Raw genomic sequence first — 6904 nt, 5'->3', positions numbered from 1 at the left:
AAGTGACAAAAAAAACCGTTCGATTTTGGCAACATTCGATTTTGGCACCATAAAATTTTCGGGCGTGTTGCCAAAAACGAACGGGGTCTGTACTAAACCTAGAAGCATGTGTCAAGTACTTTAAACTTAGATAGAAAATACTTGTCTCAACGCGCCCGTTTTGGGAACGGATGACCTAAATTTGTTCAATTCTTAGATTTTAACAAGAAATAGAATAATGTACGTAATGAGTGTCTCAATAAATGTTTTAAACATTATATTCATGTAAAATCAAAAGTGACCATAGCTAAGTACGAAAAATAAACTTTTAAGAATGTTTAAAACTTCAAGTTTTATAACTCTGCACTAAATATTTTGATAATATCTACAATTTTGTCTCTACCTTAGAGCCAGTTCACTGGTGTTGGGAAAAAGTGGTAGAAATTTTGACATTTTGAAAATTGTACCATGCAAAAATGTTTTCAAGATCTTTGGGCGTTGTATTTTTTTACTGCACTGTTTCAATTCTAGTCGTATGTGATAGAAATATTGCTATTTTTGCATCACAGCATGCGAAACTACAACACGTTTCGTTGTTGTTAAAAAAAACTTGAAGGCCACAGATCTTGAAAATGTTTTTGCATGGCAACATTTTCGAAATGTGCTAAAAGTGACGAAATTACTACCACTTTTTCCCAACATCAGTGAACTTGCTCTTATCGAACATAAAATTTAGTCATTTATCTTTATCGTAGTAGGCTGTGACTTTGAATTGTTATTGATAATTTCTCTTCCACGAAATTAGATCCAATCTAGTGAAAAATCTGGCAACTATACTCGTTTTCCATTTACTGTCAAACCATATCAAACTGGGTCGAACTAGGTAAAAATCTAATCAGTTTTGGACCAATTCTTATACCAGTTCTAGAAAAGTTGAGTTGAAACTGGTATAATGGACCACGGATAGAGTTGCTTTGGTCAGAATTTGGATCTGTTTGGACCACAGATACAGGTGCTCTAATGAATATATTTTTGAAACCATTTCCAAACAATAAACCTTTTTTCCAAAATCGAATCAGTTCAACCTCTGAAAATTATTTTGTTTTTTTTTCAAGGAATTTAACAGCAAGCTGTCATTCTTCCCAAGAAAATTAATTTTGTTCGTTTTTGTAGTATAAGAGCATCTGTATCCGTGATCTATTCTTGGGTCTAATTTTTAGAAGAATTGAACCAAAGAAATATAATCCAATCCAGTGAAAAAACGGGCAACCCCACACGTGTTTCATTAATTGTCAAACGATTTAGAACTGCGTCAAATTGGATCCAAATTTCATCAATTTTGGAGCAGTTCTATAAACATGTGAGATGAAACTGATATAATGGAACATGCTCTAAAAGTTTGTTTCCTAATCGCATTCGGAGTGGGTGAGCCCTTGATAACCCATATTTTGATTTTCAGCTGCAATTTTCTTGATTCAGCTATGATGACTAAATCATGCAGGCAGATGATGTTCTCCTTTAAATAAAAATATTAATACCGCACGTGTATTCAAAAAGAGGAACCTTGAATCGTAAAATGTGCATTGGAAAATTTCAACCAAAACATAGCGCGTTTATTCGAAACGGATAGACGAAGGTGTAATGTAACTCTCATTGCATTGTTCCATATGTAAATGCAGCGCAACGCTCGGATAACATTCAACCATTTAGAAACTGAAACAAACTTCCTAGAGAGAAAGAGAAATAATGGGTAGAAGTGATTCATTCGTACATACGTGTTAGGTACCATTAGCTGGACCAGCAGCAATAGTGCCAGCCAACAATGAAAGCACCCATTCAAAAACATCAACCCGGTTCGGATGTGTTTGCTGAATTCAGCCATCCACCCATGGCTGGGCGGGGTGAGGTGTTAGCTCATCGCTTACGTGCCAAATTCCTGCCTATCTGACGGTATTTACCCGACATAATTCAATCGATTGAAGTTCCAATGGTTGAGTAATTACCTTTTGAATGTTCGCAATTTTCTAAACGATCTATAGAATGTACTTTCAATTTAAACGTCAAATCTAGACTCAATATTGCTAATAATATCTAATTTTCAAATTATACTTTGAACAACAAGAAACGAGATTTGACATGGATAACTTCCCAATGTTTGGTAAATGTTCCAAAAGTAACATCAAGGTGCTAATGAGTCGCTTTACTCGAAACGTAGGATTTGTCATTGCAAATTTTAGTTTTTAGCATCTTGCTTATACTCAAAGGAAAATGTATGTTTGCTAAGCTACAGCCATTTTAAGAAAATACAAGAAGCATATCTTAGAGTACAACTTAATTCCAATTTAGAAGCTGCATAAGCTTAGAAATCCTATTAGGGTTCGAGTCGGTATTTCAAAACATTCTAAATCGTCTGTCATGCGCGTTCCATGTGATCAGCATCCATTTTTTTTTCTGTGATCACGATGCTACTTCTATGACGAAACCATAGCTAGCCAGCCAGCAGTCCAATAGGTAGCCATAATCGGACATCGCTCAAGTGTTTAAGCTTATTTTCATACCTCTACTCCATGAATTGTACAAACATACATACATATGTAGGCACAGAGGCAACGATGGCCGGCAAAAATGGCAATACTAAATGCATATTGCGGCATCATCATCGGTTGTTCAATTTAGAATCCATAACGACGACGACGACGAAGACCGCAGCAAGACCCAAGAAAGACCGGGCAAGACATCTTTCATCTCATCGCGTGATGGACATTGCAAATGAACCATCTGACTGACTGACTGACTTGCTGACTGACGAACGAAATCGAAACCTCTTGCTGCGATCATCACCATCACAGGGTTGAAGTTTTCGATCAAACAGCTCGCGAACGAAATTGGTTGATGTTCTTCATTGAATTGAAATTTGTTTTACGATCTTTCGCAACCTGATATCAGTCTGGGTTTGTTTTAGATAACGCACCCTAGCTATTCGGAGCAAATCAGGTGATCAGCTTTATGCATAGAATCAGGCGGTATTGCACTTTGTGAGAGATTTGTAAAGTAGATATTCAAATCAATCGCGTGCAGATCGTTGCAGCTTGTTCGGATCCATTTATCTGGCACGAAAGCAACAGCAACATCTTCACAGTTGTACGCTGGCGCTCTTTTCTAGTGAGAAACCGATTGCATACATAATGATGTGCTGTGCAATGCGCAATGTTCCAAACGATTGACTCCCCCCATCATCCCCTCTTCTGCTAGCTCATTCCTCGGACCAAGAACGCGAGGTTACAGTAGAGTAAGGTACCTTCTCTTTCTCGGTTAGCGTGTTTCTGGAGCACGTCTCGTTGACTTTCCAGCCAGCAACCAATGGCAGCTATTCATAACGATGACCCGAGACTGTACCGACTATTTAGAAGAAGGTTCTTTGCTTTGTGCCGTTAAGTAGAATGTTCCGACTCGTTTGGTTTATTGGAAAAGAGCACGAATGGTAAATTTTTAGGGTCTAACGAACCATTGAAATGATTTTCATATTTATTTGAATTATTTACCTTTACTTCATTTTTTCCCAATAGATTATTTCTTTATTTTTCATATGTTCTTCAATTTCTTATTTTTCAAGCTCTTATTGCGATGAAATATTGCAAAAAAAATTTCCTACTTTCAATCGTTCAAAGAAAATATATAAACTAAACTGTGAAATTCATAGTTATCCATGCCTTAAATATGGAACTCGTTTTTAAACGGACTTGTGCCAACGTAGAAACTTTTCAACAAATTAACACTCGACTTATTACAGGACACGACACTTAACGTTCTTACAAACGAAAAAAAGGATTACAAATTTGGATTACTGTAGATGGGTAACATCGAGTCCGAAACCGAGTTGGGTATAGCTGTGGTTTACTGTACACTATTTTCAAGCATCTATTCTGAATTGTTTGTAACTGCTAAAGTTTGGATTTTGACGCACTTCCCCATATGGCTATCATATACTTCAATTTACAATTTACAATAGATATCATTTGCTTGGTAGGTGGAAACTTTCTAATTCTCCAGAACAATCTGCAAGTAGCACTCAACTCTTTTTTGAGGTTTTCGATATGATCGACCCATTTGAGCTTATCATCAATGGTTAAACCTAAGTACTTATAGTGAATCGATTGTTCGATAGTTGTTGAATCGACGACTAGACTCGGTATAATCTGAACAGTGTTTGGACGCGGTGCTTTGAATAAGGTGTATTTTGTTTTGAGGAGATTTAGCGACAGACGATTTTCAGAAAAATATTCTCCTAATGTCTTCAAATCGATACTCATATCACGGATTATTTGATCAGTGCTTTCACCAATGTACAGCAATGAAGTGTCGTCAGCAAAGAGGCGAAGATCGAGATTCGGCAAGTCATTGATATATATTAAGAACTAGCTGATTTACCCGGCCTTGCTCGGGTTTGCATAAAATATAAATCAAAATGAGTCGTTTGACTTTACGAAATTTTGGTAGCTTTGTATTCAATATGTTTTGTATATTTATTATGAGAAAATTTTACCTATGTTGTGTCATGTATGTAAGCTTGAAAGTTTTGTTAGTGTTTTTCAAGTTTTGAATGACAATATTTACTGTGTTTCCCTTTTTCATAACTTTGAAACACTTATAGTTATGAGGTTCGTATTCATAGAAATTAAAAATAATTACCCTGAATGCTTTTTTTATTTCATCACGAAAAACATTTTAGACCCACCCTTTTTAAAGGAAGCTTGAATAGCTTTGGCCTTCTATTTTTGTTTATCTTCAAATGATTAAACTATATTTTTATCTTTCCCACCCCGCATCTAATGAAATCTCTTTTGGAGATGATCTCCTCGGATGCTTTATGCCAAATGCTTTCCCGTATGCTATTTATATTCAAGCTTTATTTGCTCAGAAAATTTTATGAAGGCTTTCGAAACTTGCCGCAGCTCGTGGCCTCAAGGTCTTCCAAGCCAACGGCCATGAGTTCGAATCCCAGTCAGTAAACTTTTGTGGTTTAGTGGTTTTAGCATTTGTGAGATACAGAAAACCAAATACAAACACATACAGGATCTCAATGAAACTTAATGATACCTCGAAGAGATTCCTTTTATTTAATTCTAAGCGTACATCTTTCGAGTATATTATGGCTAGATATACTCGAAAGATGTACGCTTAGAATTAAGTAAAAGGAATCTCTTAGAGGTAACATTAAGTTTCATTGAGATCCTGTATGTGTTTGTATTTGGTTTTTCAAACTTGTTGAAGACTCATTTTTCATGTTTTCAAATGTATGTGTACTTTTTGTTGTTTTTTCAACACCGTTTTTTATTAGATTTTCTTAAATGTTCCAAGTTCCACTAATAGTTTTTTGAAGTGATCTAAAAGAAATTATTTCGGAACCCAAATCGCCATTTTATAATGTTATAACAAAAGAGTTTTTTAAAAATTTTTCCTTTCTTGGGAAAAAATCTCATTAATTATTGTGAAGAGTGATAAAGTAAAAATTCTTGAAAATAATTTGATTGAATTCGAAGTACTTAACGGTTTAAGTTTTCGCATAATTGGATGGTAAAATTGAACACATTGATGATCAACATTCATACAATAGTCATAGATTGACCCATAAAATTGAATTGTATAAAATTTAAAACCTCATACTTGATTTCAAATAAAGTTTCTTGCGATGAATTTGGTTTTTCCAGATAATGCACGTTAAATTTTTGAGTCCTCCGTTTAGATATCTCGACGGCTTTCAAAGCGTTGAAATCACAGCTCTGAATTCAATTATTTTATCTTTCTCTATGAGGAATTCTAAAAATACGAAAATGGTTAGTTCTGAAAAGCTTGATTTTCAGATAATAGCTTAATATGTTTTCAGCACTCTATCCAAATTCATAATGAAGATAAATCATTGCATCCATACTTCACACACTGTATATTCTTATAGACTCCAAAGCTCTGCAGCAGTGGTAAGAAGTACTTAGAAAACCACTACAATTCAAGTCAATACATAATTTACAGGTTAGTTGTATTTTTCAATCCGAAATGTTAGCTCATTATTGCATCCAGAATTCTCGTATCTACCGGTACCACGTGCTTTTAGCAGTAGGAGGTACAAAAAACACCCGCCAAAATTTCCCCTTTCAAATCTCTAACGCTCAGCAAGCTTTGATTTGCTTTCCAGTACACGTGAACTCTGGATAGTCGTTTCTTATACCCGGCCCATGGTGATGGAGAAAACAACCCGCCAAAGGAAACGAAAATCGGCTGCCAAATGGGTGCCATGACTTTTGATTTGTGGGAATAAAAACGAAAGTTGTATGGGAGGGTCCCTTTTCTTAGGTGGGAGGGGTTCAGAACTATCACTAAAACCTTACCCTGGTTCAAATACATCTCTGTACCAAATTTCAGGCTGATTGGTTAAGCGGTGTCGATTTGTATAAGGTGCATACAAACAAACAAACATATATAGTCCAACTCATCTTTATATATTAGATATCAGTGCACGTAGTTGACTGATGACGTTATTAGCTATCACATATTTAGTACGATCAACAAAATAGCTTTCCAGAAGTCTGTTTGCAGCTCCTCTGATCTGTATACATCCAGTTTTTTCAACAAAATTTTATGGTCAATTGTGTCCAAGGCTTTTTTGAGATCAATATAAAGTCTTCCCACAGATTTTTTAACATCCATGGCGTTTATAATATCATCAATAAGTTCGCAGGCTGCGGTGAGCGTACTAGATCCACTTCGAAAACCGAATTGATTCTTATACAAGATGTTATGATGATTTAGGAAGTTCATCAATCTGGAGGCCAACAGTTGCTCAATCCCAGCAAACATTTTTGTAGATATATTCTATATGCTTTTTAGATATACGTTCCCTATACATTATATTTAGAAAGGTCGTATGAAA

The sequence above is a fragment of the Uranotaenia lowii genome, chromosome 3, assembly GCF_029784155.1.
Source record: "Uranotaenia lowii strain MFRU-FL chromosome 3, ASM2978415v1, whole genome shotgun sequence".
In the NCBI taxonomy this organism is placed as follows: Eukaryota; Metazoa; Arthropoda; class Insecta; order Diptera; family Culicidae; genus Uranotaenia; species Uranotaenia lowii.
The sequence above is the reverse complement of the archived record's forward strand: the minus strand, read 5'-3'. Positions refer to the sequence as shown.